General features: G+C 40.4%; 1 non-coding gene across 1 annotated transcript; it reads right to left on the reverse strand.

Annotated features, from left to right (window-relative positions):
• Window positions 1–14071: 14071 nt before the first annotated feature.
• Window positions 14072–14178, reverse strand: LOC141597683 (small nucleolar RNA R71). The gene has a single exon (XR_012522905.1). It is a non-coding gene; the product is annotated as a small nucleolar RNA R71 (small nucleolar RNA).
• Window positions 14179–19258: the final 5080 nt, after the last annotated feature.

Below are 19258 nucleotides of genomic sequence, written 5' to 3' on the forward strand. Positions count from 1 at the left end.
GAATCGGGTACAGAACCTACTGGGTAGAAAGATTAAAACACTGCGCTCAGACCGTGGTGGCGAGTATCTTTCTCACGAGTTTGATCAACACCTTAAGGACTGTGGGATTGCCCTACAGTTAACTCCACCTGGAACACCTCAGTTGAATGGTGTGTCCGAACGGAGAAATCGAACACTACTTGATATGGTTCGATCCATGATGAGTCACACCGTGTTGCCTGACTCATTGTGGGGTTATGCTCTTCTGTCAGCTGCTCTAATACTTAACCGAAGTCCGTCTAAAGCTGTTGACAAGACTCCATATGAATTATGGAAGGGAACGGTCCCTAACTTGTCCTTTATACGGGTTTGGGGCTGCGAGGCTTATGTCAAGTGGAGACACGAGGATAAGCTCGGCCCGCGATCGGTCAAGACGTACTTTATAGGTTATCCTAAAGGAACACTTGGTCATTACTTCTATTCGCCAACCGAACAACGTGTATTTGTTGCGGCTAGTGCGACATTCTTAGAGAAGGAATTTCTCGAGAATGCAAAGAGTGATAGAACCTTCGAGCTGTCGGAGGTTCCAGAACCAAATACCGAGCAACCATTGGAGGAACCAATTCCTTCAATCCCGGCTGCGGTAAATATTCTTGAGGAACCTAGGAGGTCGGGAAGAGTCTCTATTCCTCCGGACAGATATATTGGTATGGTCGAGGAACATGACATAGATGACATTCTACCCTTAACGAGTAGTGAACCCGCAACCTATAAAGGTGCCATGACTAGTTCTGACTCAAAGCTATGGCTTGAGGCCATGCAATCCGAGATGGACTCTATGTATGAGAACAACGTATGGGATCTTGTTGACTTACCTGCTAAGGTTCGTCCCCTTCAATGCAAATGGCTTTACAAGATAAAGCATTCTGTGGAAGGTCAACAAGATATCTATAAAGCACGACTAGTTGCTAAAGGTTTCACCCAAGTGCCAGGTTTGCACTACGATGAAATTTTTGCACCCGTAGTCATGCTGCGTTCCATTTGGATTATCTTAGCGATTGCCGCTTTTCATGACTATGAAATTTGGCAGATGGATGTGAAAACCGCCTTCTTAAACGGTTTTTTGGAGGAAGAGTTGTACATGGTACAACCTGAAGGTTTCATCGATCCTGAACATCCTAAGAAAGTGTGCAAGCTTAAGCGTTCCATTTATTGACTTAAGCAAGCTTCTAGGAGTTGGAATCATCGTTTCGACCAAGTGATAAAAGAAAATGGATTTACTCGATCGGTCGAGGAACCATGTCTATATATCAAGTCGAGTGGGAGCAAGATTGTCTTCCTAATATTGTATGTCGATGACATACTCCTGATTGGGAATGACATACCTCTCTTAACTTCGGTAAAAGTATGGTTGAAGAACCATTTCCAGATGAAAGATCTGGGTGAGGCACAAAGAATTTTGGGCATCCGTATCTATCGAGATAGATCACGTCGGATGTTATCTCTCGTCAGAGTCTTACATAGACAAGATCCTAGAGAGATTCAGCATGACTAACTCCAAAAAGGGGTTTCTTCCTATGGCTCCAGGGGTGCATCTGAGCAAGTCCCAGGCACCAGAGACACCGGAAGAGAAAGAGCGCATGACACGGATTCCTTATGCCTCGGCTATAGGATCAATCATGTATGCCATGATATGCACACGTCCAGACGTGGCATATGCATTGAGTATGACAAGTCGATTCCAACAGCATCCAGGTGAATCACATTGGATGGCTGTCAAGAACATTCTTAAGTACCTACGGAGGACTAAAGATTGGGCATTGACTTATGGAGGCGAACAAAAGCTATGCGCAACCGGTTACGCAGATGCTATCTTCCAAACGGATCGAGATGACTCAAAATCTCGATGCCTGGATTCGTTTTTACTCTTAATGGCGCTGCATCAGTGGAAGAGTTCCAAACAAAGTGTTACAAACAGATTCTACGATCGAGTCCGAGTACTATGCCGCGTACGAAGCTGCAAAGGAAGCGATATGGATGCGTCAATTCTTACAAGGACTATCTGTAGTGCCTAGTTCGAATGACCCGATCACTATCTATTGCGACAATAGAGGTGCCATCTTCCAAGCTATGGAGCCAAAGTCTAGCCACAAGTCTAGACATGTACAACGGAAAGCTCATCTAATCTGAGATTACGTGGAGCAAAAGGAGGTAGTGATAGAAAAGATTGCTACAGATGATAACATAGCAGATCTTCTCACTAAACCATTACGACAAGATAAGCATGAAGGGCATGTTAATTCCATGGGAATCAAACGTGTTCCTAAGTTGTAGTACTTTTTTATGGATTAGATTCATTCTCTTATGTACTCTATACGACATCATCGTTTTGATATTTATATATTTTGTTTTTCATGTGGATTTGTACGACAATTTTGAACACCACAAAGTGAACTGAACAAACATTATATTTTTGGTCCTTAATTGCCCACGTGAGCTGATAACTCAAGGTAATTATTTTGTGACGTTGGTTGATGGTGGGTTCAACGAGCCATAAGTCAAAAGGTTGATTGACCAATCACAGAGGCGATTTATACGGATATCTCGTAGGACACAATTGTGACATCGATGTGGAGTCCTAAATGTTTTATAACATTCGGTGCCCGGTCGTGGATAGGACCTCCATGGTGATCCTAAGAGTCGATTCTTTTGACTATCGACTGTCTCTTGAGATTAAGGCAGATTTTGGGTGACTTTGGTTTCTTTCTCACGGTCATCCGTAACAGGGGGCCAAGTAGATTTTCTCTGGGTCATTTCATGTTGTGCTTAGTTTGGATGGAGTCGAGTTGAAGGAAATATTCAGCCTTTATCAGGTACTCGATATTTCTCAGGGCCACTCGAGGAGCTGTAACTGAAATGCATGGCCATGCTCGAATACGAATTCGTTTTATCAGTTGAGTTACTCTCTAGTCGGGGAAACCACTCTTGATACAGATCGATTGTAAAATACGACCTTTGCGGATCCGGATCTGCAAATTGTTTTACATTGAGTGGGAGAAATTTTAATGAATATGAGAATCGGTTATCGCCCATACACTTGTACGGACAAGTGGGAGTTTGTTGGAGCTGTGTCCTCCAGCTAGTGCGGATAACGTTTTTACACATACACTTGTACGGACAAGTGGGAGCTTGTTGGGGCTGGTGTCCTCTACAGTTAAGTGCAATAACATTTAAATCTCTAAAAGGATCAAAGGGTATACTTTTGTATTAATATCAGTTGGTCCACGTTTATCAATAACGGTTGGCTTGCTAGATAAGTTTGACGTTATTGTCATACAGATGGCGGTGATCAACTGGTCCCTAAAAGTCACACCTATAGGATACGTTTGAGAGATGTGACGGTATGAAAATACAGTCATGTTGATGCCTAATATGACTAACTTGATTAGTCGGAGTTATTGACTAGTAATTAGTCAAACACGATGTTGAGATAATTATTTAATAAGGATTAAATAATAATGGCTAAGACGAATTAAGCAGTTAATTCGTAAATTGAATATAAACGAATTATATTTAATTAATGTATATTGAGTTAATTATACAATAATGTCTTTGTCAGACAAATATTAATATATCGACTGAGTCATGTTACTAGTTGATATTTTAATAACCGATAACCGATGACGATTTATAATAAAACCGCGTCATATACGTTTTAGCAATTCAAGTCGGATCACGAGTTTAATAAGGAGGAAGTGGAAAGCCCACTCCCTCCCTAATCAAACCCACGGACCGAGCAAGGGGAACAAAATGAGAGCTCCTCTCATTTTTGACCTAGACAATTCATTTTGCACACAAAACTAGGGTTTTGGAAAAATTTCCTCTGAAACCTAGATCTCACATCTCGTAAAACTCACAACAAATTCTCTCAATATTGCAAAGCAATTAGAGAATACATTCTAGCACAAGGGGCATAATCTCAGACGGTCTTGGGTGCAACAATTAGGAGGAAATCTACGTTGATTTCTATTCATTTTGCCGAATTGCACTAGGACCCGAGGTTGATTCTTTACCTTTATCGTTTCTATTGTATTTTTGTTTATGACCATGAATTACATGTTAAATTTTACGTTATAGTCCTAAAATTTATGGGTTTTATACGGATATTACCCTTCAGTGCCATTCCTAGACCTAAGCCCCAGTCCTACCTCATTGACCCACGAATTCTCCTGGACCTACCTGAGCCTGTCACCGTACCTGAGGGACAGCAGCAGGCACCTCCCCCACCTCAGGAGCGTCGCGGAGTGAGGCAGTCTAGAGCGGACTCGGTTGTACCTGAGCCCTCTTACTCTACTCCTGACTCGTATCCTTGCTACCCTTACCAGTATTCGCCCTACCCCACAGTGCATGATCCCAGGATGCAGCCGCATGAATTGGCTGAGCGGATATCCTCTACTTTGGTGCTCCGCAACCTACATGAGATGACCCTTAACCAGGGCATAAGGACACGATTAGCACGGCACATGTCCGGTGGAGGGGACCGGGGGTGGATACGGGAGTATTTCACGGCTATGGAGTTGACCCGAGTTCTCGGAGACCTCCGGAGGAGCCGAGTTTGGCTACCTCGCGGGACCGTGGGGAGCCAACTCGGCGTCGATTAGGAGGGGACTACTCAGCAGCAGCAGCAGCAGGCTTTCCAGGAGCAGGGAGTTCAGGTGCAGGTACCTCGGGCGCAGGTGGTGATGATGACATGGAGGAGGGTCCTCGTTATTGATCTTATGTTGTTAGGTTATTTGGTTTGATTTCTTTGATGTTGGATTTACTTGGTTGTGATGGATTTGTTTTGTTGTGTTGGATTTATTACTTCTTCTTTGGTTGTTGCTTTCGGAATTTGGTATCTTCCGTTGGATGACTGTACTCGGCCATATCGCCGTTACTTATTTAATTATCGTATGGAGACGTGTTGAATGTCGTTTATGTTAGGAATTAGTTGTGTTTAATAATGCTGCGAAGAATTTGATGCAGGTTGATTGTGAATGCTCTAGGTAATGTCGTCAAAACGCTCTCAGGTTGTGATAACTCGACCGAGCATAGTTACTACTCGACCGAGTAGAGCTTACTCGACCGAGTAGCCTTTCATACTCGGCCGAATATTGCGGAAACAGAGAACTGATGGGAATTAGCTAGGTGAATTACATAAGTTATGTGATAATTGTATGGAAGAGTTGTTAGTACCTTATTTTGTTATTTTATACTATAACATGTTCCACAGATGGATTATGATCGTATCACGGATACGTGATTGTTGGAATAAGCTATGAAATGGTGAATGTTTCGTTGTATAACATTGGTTGGTTACCAGAAACTTAAATTGTTTAGGGGAGGAAGACCCGAATCACTAAATTATATGAAAGGTAACACCATACTCAGACAGCGTGGTAATTGTAATAAGTTTTTATACGTATATATGTTGGATTACAGTGATAATTGCCTCAACGAGTTACGCATAAGACTGCTATTTCTCATTAAATATACTTTATTTTTATACACTACTTGGTTGCTGAAATATTTTTGTCTTTATAAGTCACAAGTGTGTAATGTCATAAAGTAAGATATGCTACAAGAGTCTATGAGTAATGTTGCCGTCATGAGGTACGTATTGGCTTTGGGCACGGGAAGTGGCTAGTGGTGAACTTCGGGGACGAAGTTCCTTTAAGAGGGGAAGAGTAATGTTGCGGAACTAAGTATTTAATTATGTGAAATATGTATTTAATTATACCTATGTTTTTTTTGGAATCACATGTACGTTAGGCATGTTAGCATTCGGAATTTACATTCATGTTTCCTTTAAGCTGTATCCATGTTGTATTCAAGTCATATGAAGGTTATACTGTGCATGGGTGTCTCAACTCAATTTATGAGGGTGGTTCACAGTTGTGTATGGTTTGCAATTGCATATTGGTATATTTGTTAGTGCTGTTTTGAGTATTGCTTCGAATTTGTGTATGGTTGATAGTAGTTGTGTTGCGTTTGGCAAAAGAATGCATGTGAGTTCATTAATTTCCGTAAGTGTAGGTGAAAGTTGGTGATTAGTATTGTTTGGAGGAGTAGCTGTGATAGGTGATTATTGTTTGAGTAAGATGGTATGATGGTAATGTCAGGATGGTGTAAATTTGTGCACCTTCGTGTGGGTGGTTAATGTCACGGTACGTAAACCTGAGGAGAGGGTCGTGCGGGAAGATTGTAACACCCAGGATATTTAAGAACGTTGTTGACCGTTAATGTTGACCAAACAGACCTTAGGAATGAATGGGTGAGGGATCAGACTTGTATCATGAGGTTTATAGGATTACTTGCTCGACCTAGCTGAGGCTACTCGGCCGAGTATCACCCATACTCGACCGAGTAGAGCCTACTCGGCCGAGTACTCTTGTACTCGACCGAGTATGGCTGCTGTAGACACGTTAATATAAACGCAAGTTCGCGAGATTCATTTCATTTTCCATTTCTTCGACAGTTCCTCTTTCTCTAACCCTAGCCTATCTCTCTCCCCTATCACCCCATATCTTCACACTTTAATAGAATTAGCCTAAACCTCCACCATGGGAATGACGGGATTCGCTGGGGAAGAGTGACGTGTGTGGTGGTCGTCTATGTCACCGCCGATGTGTAAGGTTAGGTAAGTCCCTGCCTTGTGTTCTTTTGAGTAATTCTTTGAGTATAGTTGTGTAATAGGAGATGGTTTTCATTGTTAGGATGCTTATTGGAGTCGTGCGTGGCTGTAAATGGAAGGCTTGCATGCTTTGCGATGAGGTAGGGTTTCCCTACTCAGTTCACTGTTAATTGATTTAAGATTGTGATTGTATTGTGTATGATTGTTATCTGCTGATCATTGGAGTACTGGTGTAGTGGTGATGGTGGTGTTGTTGTGGTGTTGTGACAGCTGTAAGGCTGTGTTTGTTGTGATGGTGGTGGAGTCACTTGCGGGAGTGACTTCACACCCTAGTTCGCCCTCCGTGGAACCCGCCACGGGAGGGGATGTGCACATTAAGGGACAGGGATTATTAGTCGCTCGTTGATGAGCTGAACTAGGTGGGATGGGCTGCGGTCACCCACTGGCGGCGAGGATTACCTGTTGCGATGGGTAATCTGGTAGGGCTACACCCTTCGGGGCGTAGTCGGTTACTGTGCAAAGGTCATGAGACTGGGATAAAGGATGATCAGCTGTTTATATTGTTATTCTGTCTTACATTTGATTAGTCAGTACTGACCCCGTTGTTGTTTTGTGAAACCTGCGGTGATCCATTCGGGGATGGTGAGCAGTTGGCTTAGCAGGTATTGTTGATTATGGCGGCTAGGATTGGAGGGATCGAGTCATCACGCTACCAGTCTAGAGAGGCAGTGTCATGAGTGTTATGGTTGTACGTTTATTATAAAGACGTTGTATTTAGTCGTATTGTAAAAGATATATTAATATTTACAATAGTTCTTTTATTGTCTAATTTGATCTACCTCCTCGGGAAACCGAGATGGTGACACCGTCATGCACTGGGATGGTCCTTGGTAAGGCATTCTGGCGTACGGGGATGTTACACTGTTGGTGATGTAATCGGGTCTCCCCTGGTTTTAAAATAGAAAAGAAATGGCATGTTTAGGCGCGGGTCAGTCAACGGTTTAAGACGCATTCTGACCATTTGAAAAACGTTTGTAGAACGTATTGAAAATGGGTATTTGAACCCGTCTTGGTTTAAAAGGGTCGTTTAGATCGTATTTGTTGATTTGAGGAATGAGACTCGAATAATCATCATTATTTTGATGATATTCGATGTCGGGTTCGACTTGACAAGCTTGACATGAATAGTTTTGAAAATAATTATGAACTAATAGTTTTAAGTTCATTTGAATATAATTAGTCAATACTCATCATCGTACTCGGGTTAAAATCCGACATGGTATGTAGAACCAAGGATGACTTTGTGTTGGTGACTAATACATTTATTTTGGAAATGTAAAGAAATGATGAAAGGCTTTAAAATACCTTCCAAAATGTAAAGTAATGAAATAAAAGGTTTTAAAATACCTTTTAAATGTAATTAACCAAATATTATCACCTAAACACGGATTAAACTGTCATGGTATTAAGAACCAAGGGTGAAAAATGTTTTATGGTTAAAAGCTTGTAAAAATAAATAAAAGGGTTTGAAAATATTTGAAGTGGTAAAAACCGATTACAAATATGAAAATAGATTAAAGAGGAAAGACGAGAACAAACACGGTTGAGTCTGACCTGGACACCCCATTGAGGCGCGAGCCTCTGTGCATAACAAGGGGCTTCTGTCTCAGGCCAAAACTCAGTTTTGGCTCGTCTAACCTATATTTGGATCGTGTTATGCGTGATTTAGCATGTTATAGTCATGAAGCAAGTAAAGACGTGATAAAAGAAGGATTTTTACACCCTCATACTTATATGTTTGGTTATGGCGAGAAACCGACGTAAGTGTTATAACTCGTTTGGTTGGAAAAGACTCCGTTTAAAACCGTTTTAGCAAGTAAAAAGAGTGTTTTATTTAGATTAGTGACGGTGTAGTGGTCGAAATGGTCGGTCAAGTGATTTAATGCACGATGACGGTACCAAACAATGTGTAAGGCTTGTATTTACGATTGGTAGGTCGTAAATACGCGTCCGATTGTGACTTAGGAAGTCGAGTAGAGAATTTTAAGGGAGAAAAGAGGGGGCGGACACTCGCGTGTTTTCAAATGGGGGCATTTGAGGGGTTTTTATAGGAAAATGAGTGGTTGTGTGAGTTTTGAGTGACGTGGCCACCTGGGCTGCTCAAAGAGGCACGAGTCACGTCGCGGGTCTTCGAGGTGTCTTGTCGCTTTCACAGAAATGCAATCATGATTTGTTCTATCCTAGGATTTGTATGCAAATGTTTGGTACTTGACCATACATGAATCCGGAAATCTTAACATGGAAGCATTTGAATGGTTTGTTGGAGTCGGGATTTGAATTTTTGAGTCGGTTTTTGGGATGGTGTCGGTTTTGACTCTAGTTAGTGTCATTGTGACCCCGTCGTCATGCATTAAACACTCTAGGTACTTTTGAAAAGTTTTGAAATGTTTTATTTTCGAAATCGAGTTTTCCGACATAAAGTTGTACACGAACTGTGGATCAAACGCCGCGATTCCAAAGCATGTTATAGTCCATTAATCATCGGGTGTTTGTTGGAGTTTCAGCAGATACTGGGTATCTACATTACCTCTACATCATATTTATCTCCAAATACTTTTATGGGGATTATTTGTATGGACCTTTAGACCTACCTTTAAGGTCTCTTATTTTAATGGGTAAAGAAGAAGAAGAGTCTTTTATGGTGTTTTCATGGATTTGGATTCGTGCATTCCTAATGTCGATTTTGGGGACGTTGACACATGTTGGAGACAAGGCTTTGTTGGTCATATTCTTTATGAAGGTTTTCATTATTTGTTAATAAGTAACTAGGTGTTTTCCTTTAATTGTGTTTATGCCAATTGATGTAGTTTACATGATTAAATAATTGACTTGTGTAATTAGAACATTTTTTATTGTTTTATTTGCATAATATATCTTGCCTATGCTCCGTTTTGGGTGTTTTGGGTGTGCGGCTAGGGCTCCCAGCGGAAACCCTAGTGGCGGCTTAGTGGTGTTTTATGTGAAGACCTAGAGTTATGGTTGAACTGGTATAACCTTGTGATTATGGCTTAATATTATAGCTGATTTGGTACAACTCTGAGGTCGTGATAAAGTTGTATAACCTTGTGGTTATGGCTCAGTGTTATAGCCGAACTACTATAACTTAAGTTACGTGTCGATGTTATAACTAATGCTAATGTGACATTGGGCTAATGAAGTTAATGTTATAGCTGAGCTAATATAACGTTGAGTTACGAGGTAAGGGTATTGTTAAAGCTATAGCTGGAGTACTATAACATTGAATGGTTATCGTTAAAGTTATAGCAGGAGTACTATAACATTGAATGTTTGATACTTGTTTCACATGTTATGTGGTGTTCAGTTATATTGTATGACAATATGTGTGCATATGTTGTTGTTTACTCTTGTTCGTATGATAAGTAGGACAGTCAGTTATACTGTTTTATAAGTTGTGTCATGATGTTGTTCATGCATTATTGGTACATTCAGTTATACTGATGTATAGATGACGATAGTGTCAGTTCTATACTATCGGAATGAACTAATGCTACCCTTCGACTGCTCTAGTCCCCGTGTGTCATTCGATGTATAGTTATTGCACCGAGAGGTCTGGCGAGGTCTTAGGCATATAGGCAGTGGTTATACGCTATACATAGTGTGGATGCAGTTCGTTAATCGGTTCATTATGGGTGCAGTTCGTTAATCGCCCCATACCATTTAATGGAGGCAGTTCGTTAATCGCTCCATTAGTTAGAGGCAGTTCGTTAATCGCTCTAACGGCGTTCATTCTATACATTATGCTTGGTGGTCTGGATTGGTCACATGTATTGTGGTTATGTTGGTTCTATGGTTCACACGTGGTCATAATATGGTTTACGTTGTCACGTGTTGTCATATGTTTCCTTTGGAGTTGTCGTCATATCATAAGATTTTCTTAGTTTGTTATCGTTTAATGGCAAGTTATAGTCGGGTTTTCATGAGTATAGATGGTCTCACATGTTTACTGGTTTTGTATTTCAATTGTTTATTGATTGTTAGTTACATTCAATTATTGTAAACATGAATGAGAGAGCATCTAGTTACTCCCGACTGATTGTCGACCCCCATTCTCATGTTGTTCGGATTGTTGCTGACTGGTTGATGCTTGCTTGGGGAATGTGCGAAGCGAGCTTAATAATAAAATAGGAGTTTGCTTTATGTTTTTAGAACCTTTGAATAATGTATTAGTTTGGTTTTCGGTTTTAGTAATGGTCCGGATTTGGTCAGGTGTTTCCGCCACCTAGACCCATTTGTTATCACATACTCTAATAATTCTTTTAATATAAGTTTTTCCTTTGTTTTATAATCCAGGTTGTTACAGTTGATATCAGAGCGAACACGCTCCCAACTTTCGCTTAGTTGACGACTAAAATAAATGACCTAGTTAATGAGTGAGAGTAAATGGGGTATAAACAATTAAGGGCTTGTTTGTTTATGCCTTAATGTTTAGCATCGTTATTAAATATATTGCATGTTTTGTTCATGCACTTGTTTGTTTATGCCTTAATGTTTCATATTTTTATTAATTGTATTAAATGTGTTGTTTATGTATTTGTTAGTTTATGCCTTAATGTTTCCGATCGTTATCAATTGTTTTACATGTGTTATTCATGTACTTGCTTGTTTGTGTCTTAACATATCGTCATTAAATTGTATTACATGTTTTGTCCTTATATTTGTTTGTTTATGTTTTAGTATTTATCGTTATTAATTATATTGAATATATAATTTATGTATTGTGTTGTTTATGACTTGATGTTTATTTCGTCATTAATTATATAAAATGTGTTGTTCATATATGACTTTTTCGAGCATACTTTGTTGATTTTAAAGTTGATCAGTTTTGAAAATGTCATTTGCATGTTACGTGTCACGCATTTTTGTTATATGTCTGATATGACCATAATTAGCGCATATTTAGCCCCCGAATTAGCCTTGTTCCCATGCTTTTTAGTGCCTATTTGGGTCATTTCTTGTCTTTAGTTCTTTGTTTTGCATATTCTTTGAGATTTTGATCCCTTGGTAGGAAAGGAGTAAGAATCTTGCATTTTCATGGCAAAACGAGGCTAAATTGATTGTATTCAATGACCAAGCATCAAGAAGAGACAAGACTAGAAGGCCTTTGTACATATCATAGTAGAAGAACAATGTTGAGAAAGGATCCTTGCGTCCCCAAGGAAATCCCCAAGGAATTTATGAAGAAAAGGGAAGAAAAGAAGAAGAATTGACGCTGACCAACAATCCGAACGGATTGCAGACAATCCGTCCGTCCAGCCTCAACAATCCGAGCGTCCCTCCTTGGAATCCGCTCGGATTCCCCCTCAACAATCCGAGCGTCCCTCTCCTGAATCCGCTCGGATTGCACCGCCCAAATCCGGCCGTCCCGACTCTAATCCGCCCGGATTCCTGCACAGCACGGATTTCATTCTTCAAGCTACGAAAAGAGAAGCCCTTCTCTCAGAAAATACCGGGTCCTCCTTGCTCAACTTAAAAAGTGTAATTACTAGTTTAGCCCTTAGTTAACCCTAATGCATCCTCCCTAATTTTCACTATAAATACCCCATTAGTCTAATTAGAGGAGCATGTTCTTCTTATCAATAATTAGAGTAGTTAATATCAATCAAATCTCTCTCAAATATTGTAATCAAGTATTAATCAAGTTTTAATCCAAGGTTTAGTTCTTTAATCTCTCTTTTGTTCATCCTTTATTTTGGGTAATTGAAGATTATTTGGGTTATTATTGGGAGATTGACAACCTCTCAATCTTGCATTCAAGTACTTCTATTATTCTTGCTTTATTATTGGAATCATTAGTAGGTATAATCTCTTAATCCCTTTTAATTATTGTTAATTACTTTCATTTATTCATCATGTTTCATATTGTTAGTATGATTGACAACCTTGCTAGCATGATCAACATGATAATGAGTGAGTAGTCTCTTAGCTAGGGTTTAATGGGTGATTAGGGGAAACCAACATGGGGAATGATTCATGCTTAAATTAATATGCTTTCATATCTTATTTGCTTGCTTGTTTTGATCTTAATACATGCACATGTTATATTTGATGAAATGCTAAGCCTATGAATCCTTGCATTTACTATCATCTCCTATCCTTTCAACAAGACTTGTAAGACATAACCCAACTCGAGTCTTGTTAGACCATGCATGTGTTGAGTAGGAAAGATTAAGTCGACTTGTAGGTGTTGTACAATCTAATCGATTCGGCTCCGGGACCCAAACTTTCTTAGGATTGTAAGATATAACCCAACTCAATCCATCACAACAATAATTGCTTGCTTATAATTTGAGAACATGTTTGTATGATCATATCCCATGATTCCCCTATGAACCCATGACACCCTAGTGCCTTTAATCAATTGTTTACACCCCCCTTTAATTCATCTTGCTTGTTTATTTTCATTGTTATTCTAGTTTAGTAACCTTCTACACCAACCCAATTTGTGACACCCCTAGACACTACTAGTTCCAATAGAATTCTCATTTCAATACCCGTCCCTTGGGATCCGACCTTTACTTGCCTCTTTACTAATTGTAGAGTTGTTTGTGAAGTATAAATTGTGTTTTGTATTGAACATTGACCAACGACCACATATACTTAATTGTGAACACGAAATGGCCTCGATCAAAAATGGCGCCGTTGCCGGGGACGGTGTTTAATTGATTTAAGATTTCTTTTTATTGCTATTAGTTGTGTCTTTCTTCACCTTGGGGAAGTAAAACTCCTCAAGGTTTGTTCTAATTGTTTTTGAGTTGTTTGATATTTTGCATGTCTAGAAGGTTACAAGGTGATTTGTTACCTTTTGACCGTGAAATCGAAAGAACCTTGACGAATAATAGGAGACTTGTTAGGAGGAATTTGAGAGGTGTTGGTGAAGTTGTTCAACCCACTAGTGAGTTTGTCAATACTTTCGCAATAGAAGGAGAAGAGAACCCATTACACAATACCACACAAAATCCACCTACAATGCCTAAATTCTCGTCACACTCTATACCCACCGAGGAGAATCTACCAAATGGTACTCCTACACCACAACATCTAACCGGAAATTTTATTTCCAAGTCCGCCTTCATCCAATTAGTTGAGAGGAGCCAATTTGGGGGGATGGCAAGTGAAGACCCTCCTCCTCATATGGAAACCTTTTGCGACTATTGTGATGCTATCTCTTAAACGGGCGTGACTCAAGACCAAATTAGATGGGTCTTATTTCCTTTTTCCTTAATCGGCACCGCAAAGCAATGGTTGAAGGGCCTTGATAAGGCCACCCTTGGAATAGATTCTTGGAAGAAGTTGGCTCTAGCTTTCTACAAAACATTCTTCCCACCGGAAAAGACCAACATGCTAAGAGCTCAAATTACGGGTTTTAAGCAAAGGGATGAAGAATCTTTGTATGAAGCTTGGGAGAGGTTCAAAGGTATTTGTCGCTCATGTCCGCACCATGGACTTAGCGAATGGTTTTTGGTACAACAATTTTGGAATGGTTTATATGAAGATTCAAGGAACATTCTCAATATGGGATCAAATGGAATGTTCACCGAAGTTGATGACAATCAAACATGGAACAAGATCGAGGAAATGGCGGTCCATAATTCACAATATAGTAGACCTCGCAAGGCTACTAGAGGAGGAAAGCATGAAGTGGACTCCGTTACTCAATTGGGTGCTCAACTTAGTGCTCACTTTGACACAATCAACTTGAAGTTTGAACAAGCTATGGCTAGACTTGAGGAAAACTCAAAATCATCAAAGCATCATGTTCATGCCATGACGGCATCCTCATCAATCCCAAGTGGGATATGTGAGAATTGTGGAACTTTGGGTCATGACCCAAGTGAGTGTAGGGGAACAACCGAACAAGTTAATGCTTTCCAAGCTTACAAAAGTGGTACCCCTTATTCAAATTTTTACAATGAAAACACCAAGTTCCATCCAAATCTCTCATACAAAAGCCAAAATGTTCAAAACCCTCAAACAACATACACTCCACCACCCATGAGAAACCAAAATCAAAGACCCTTTTACAATCAAAACCAAGGCTACCAAAATCAAAATCCATACAATCACCAAAATGACCAAGGTTTTGATGTCCAAAAAGCGGTCCTCCAAATGCAAAAGAATCAACAAGAATTTTTCACTCAAATGCAAAAAGATAGCCAAGCAAAAGACACCACCATCAACAACATTCTAGCTCACACCAAGATGTTGGAAACACAATTGACTCAACTAGCATCTTCAAGCTCACAAAGACAAAAGGGGCAATTACCACCTCAAAGTAATCCCCCTAGACATGAAACGGTTAGTGCCATTCACTTGAGAAGTGGTACAATGTATGAAGCACCGAAGAAGCAAGTTGAGGATGAAGTTGTGGAAGCTAGTGAAAAGGAAGAAATTGTGCAAAACTCCAAAGATGGAGAATCATCAAAAGAAGAAAGTTCAAAGAAAAATGAAGACAAGGCCAAAGAGAAGGAGCCCATTGTGATTAGACTTCCTTTTCCAAGTCGTCAAGCCAAGCCCAAATTTGATGATCAACTTGGAAAGTTCATGGAGATTGTGAAGAACTCAGAAGTCTCAATTCCTTTCACGGAATTAATCAATCACGTTCCGGCCTATGCAAAGTACATGAAAGATATCCTCACAAAGAAGAAGTCGATCCGGAAACTTGAGACTATCGCCTTCACTAAGGTGAGTAGTGCAATACTTCAAGGGAGTTCACCTCCAAAGTTAAAGGATCAGGGAAGCTTCTCAATACCGTGTACCATTGGCGACACGATGATCAACAAAGCCTTATGTGATCTAGGGGCTAGTGTGAGTGTCATGCCGTACTCGGTGAGTAAAAGGTTGGGAATGGGAGAGCTTAAATGCACCAATATCACACTCCAAATGGCCGATAGATCGACGAAGACACCATTAGGGATATGGGAAGATGTCCCCGTGCGAATTGGGAAGTTTTTCATCCCGGTGGACTTTGTCATTGTTGATATGGAGGAAGATTCCAACATTCCAATCATCTTAGGAAGACCTTTCCTACACACCGCCGGTGCGGTGATTGATGTGAAACATGGAGAGCTCACTCTAGAAGTGGGAGATGAAAGCATAACTTTTAATCTTGACAAGACCATGAGAGCTCCTCGTTTGCATGAGCCATGTTTCATGATTGATCATTATAGCCGGAAGGATGAAAGGAAGAGATCGGAACTCCAATGGAAGAAGAAAGATGAAGATGCTCCATTCAAAGAGCAAGTGAATTGTGACAAGGAGAGCTTGCAAGGCTCATCAAAATCAACCAAGGAAGAAGAGGATGGCCTCATTGGCCAAGAGGAAATTGGGAGAGTTGTCTCCATCTAAGCAAGAGATTTTCAATGATCAACTCAATGAAGTTTGTGGTCTTTGGGACGACGAGTTTGAAGGGATTTTTAATCCCTACATTGGGCATGCCATCGATCATGATCAACAACAAGGGCCACGGTCTATTGAGGACCTTTACCACAATAATGAACAAGCTTTTGATTACTTCTTCAAGGTGTTGAGCAACATTAACAACACCTTGAACATGCCCCCTTGACATCTCATCAAGAATGAGAGTTTGGTGGAGTCCTCCCTAAACCACCACTTGTAAATATTTCTAACTCCCTAACTTACATTTCAATTCTTGTATTGCATTTTTGTCATTTTTGGATTTTTATTTACTTTGATCAAAATAATTGTCATGTAAGAGAGAAGTGAGGGAGGGACTAACGACTTCAATTGATGTGTAGTGCTTTACCTTAGTGTGGGGATGGCAATTGCCTAGGCTATTCATGCCTTAGTAGTGCCCCCACAATGAAGAACACAAGATTTGAAAGAAAGAAAGAAAGAATGATAAGGGAATGCGTTTGTGCACGGGTGGAGCTGAATCCATGTACAACAGGGAAGAATCCGAGCGGATTCCTGAGAATCCGTCCGTCTTCAACAATCCGAGCGTCCTGCTGAGAAGACGTCCATCCTTACCTGAGCTGAAATTGAAGAATTCTTGACTGTTAAAGAATCCGAGCGGATTTCTAGAAAGACGCCCGTCTCATAGAATCTGTCCGTCTTGTGAAGAAGACGCCCGTCTTTGCAGCTGAAGAAACAAAGAAATTTCTCTGGACTGAAATCCGTCCGTCCTGCAGCAAATCCGCCCGTCCCAACACAGAAGAATCCGAGCGGATTCCCCAGAATCCGCCCGTCTTTAGGCGAGCTTCTGAAAATTTTGAAGCTGCAGAATCCGCACGGATTGGGCCTAATCCGCACGGATTGCCCCTGCTTTTTCGAAAATTTCGACTTCTTTAAATACCCTCCCACCTTCATTCATTCATAAACACTACCCACAACATCAAAACCCTCATCCTCTCCATCACAAAAACAAAACCCTCAACAAAATCCACCAAAATCAAATCAAACCATCCTTCAAACAACAAATCAATCACTCCATCTTCAATAAAAATCAAAACCAAGAACAAAATCTTCAACCTTTGAGTCGATTTTTGATTTCATAAAGGCAACGCCTTTCACCTTCAAATCGATTTGGGCATCCTTCAAATTGAAGATTTTTGATTCTTTTCTTGGTTAGTTCATCAAATGGCAAGGACAAAGGGAGCAACAAAGGCACCAAAGGCAAAGGCTCTCTCTCAAAGGCAAAAACCTCTCCAAACAAAGAAAGCTTTGGCAATGGTGGTATCAACACCAAACTTGGAAGTGCAACAACAACAACAAACTTCTATGGGAGCATCACCTTCTACTCCGGTAATCGATCAACTCTTGCATTATCCGGAGGTAACTTTTATTTCCGATACCCATAGAAATACATTTGTCAAGTTTGCTATGAAATCAATTCAATCCACCAAATTCGTATGTAAAGATGCCTTGGAGAAATTGGGTGTTCTTGAACAAACAAAAGCCTTTTTCAATGCCATGGGTTTGAAGAAATTGTTTGAAACAAAGGAATCGACATACCCCTCCCTTGTCTTGGAATTCTTAAGTTCTTTGAAAGTCACCAAAGTTGAGGATAGGGAAAATCTTGAGTTTCGTCTAGCTAACATTAGTAGACGCATTACCTTTAAGGAATTAGGTGAAATTTTGGGTCTTAGCGATGAATCGAGATATCTTAAGCATTATGGAAAGTATGACCCCGAGCCTCTTTGGGAGGCAATCTCCGGGAAGAAATTTGATGATTTTCATGCTTGTCGTGCTCTTTTGGTCCATCATCCGGGCATAAGAGTATGGCACAAAGTTGTGGGAAATACCATAATTGCTAGGAAAGACACCAATCATTTCACAAGACTTGATTTTATTCTCCTTGAATCGGCTTTGAATGTCGGAAGAATCCATACCAAGCCTTTCAATTCTTTGAGGCTATTGGTTGATAGATGGCTCAATGTTGATAGTGGGAAGAAGGGTACAACCGTTATTGTTAATGGCGGCCTAGTCACGGTCCTAGCCAAGCACTTTGATCCTAATTTCAATAAGGATAGCAAGTACAAGGCAAAGGAAGGTGGCCATCTTATTGATATGCCTATTATGATCAACAAGTTCAAGTGGGTTGCCCATAACCCCCTTGACACTAAATATGGATGGCTAACTAGTGAAGCTAGATCGTTCACCTTGCCCTCGAAGATTTGTCGTCTAAGTGTCCACCGGACCAACTATCTACTTCCCCTATCCGAAGAAGCCGAGTACATCATTCAACAACAAAAGGGTGATCATGAAACCCCCTCCTCTTCCATTGTTATACCGCCTTACCCCTTTGTGTATGAAGAGTTCAAACCGGAAGGAGTTGAAATTGGGAAAGACTATGTCACTCTTCTTATGCAAGCAATGCACAAGCAAGCTTATGAAGATCGGAAGAATGCATATTTGGCTCAATATCCTCCCCTCCTACATTTAGCTAGGCAAGGACTCCTTGATCCATCTTGTCCTTTGCCTAGTTGGGCTGATAAAGAAGCCTTGTTTCCGGGTGCATCTAGGGACGTGGTGGGAGATAATGAGGTTGTTGGAAATAGTGAAGAAATTGATGATAATATTGAGGAAGAAGCAAGTGGAGATGGAGAAAGAGATGGTGAAGATGATGATGAACAAGATGATGAAGAAAGTGACAAGGAAAGTGGCAATGTGACCACTTCTCATGAGGGAAGTGGTGATGATGATAGCATGATGGAAGACTAGCAAGCCTTGGAGACTCCTACACTCCCATGGTTTGTCTATATCTCTTTGTATCTTATTTTATTTTGATCATTGTTGGTTTAGTCCTAGCAACATCAAAGGACTCACACCTCGGTACCATTGAGGTGTTTTTATTGTTCCCATTTGTAAAATCCAAAATGACAAAACTAGTTTCATGCATAGCATAGTGTGTGCATGAACTATACCCATCCTTGGACATTAGCAATAGTGTCTCACTCGGTTTGGGGAAGTTAATGCATACACAACGGGAGGTAATCTAAATTATCCTCTCCGTCATAACAAAAACCATGCATCATGTAGTATAGCTTAGTATAGAATTGCATTTAG

This window comes from Silene latifolia, chromosome 8 (genome assembly GCF_048544455.1).
Source record: "Silene latifolia isolate original U9 population chromosome 8, ASM4854445v1, whole genome shotgun sequence".
Classification (NCBI taxonomy): Eukaryota; Viridiplantae; Streptophyta; class Magnoliopsida; order Caryophyllales; family Caryophyllaceae; genus Silene; species Silene latifolia.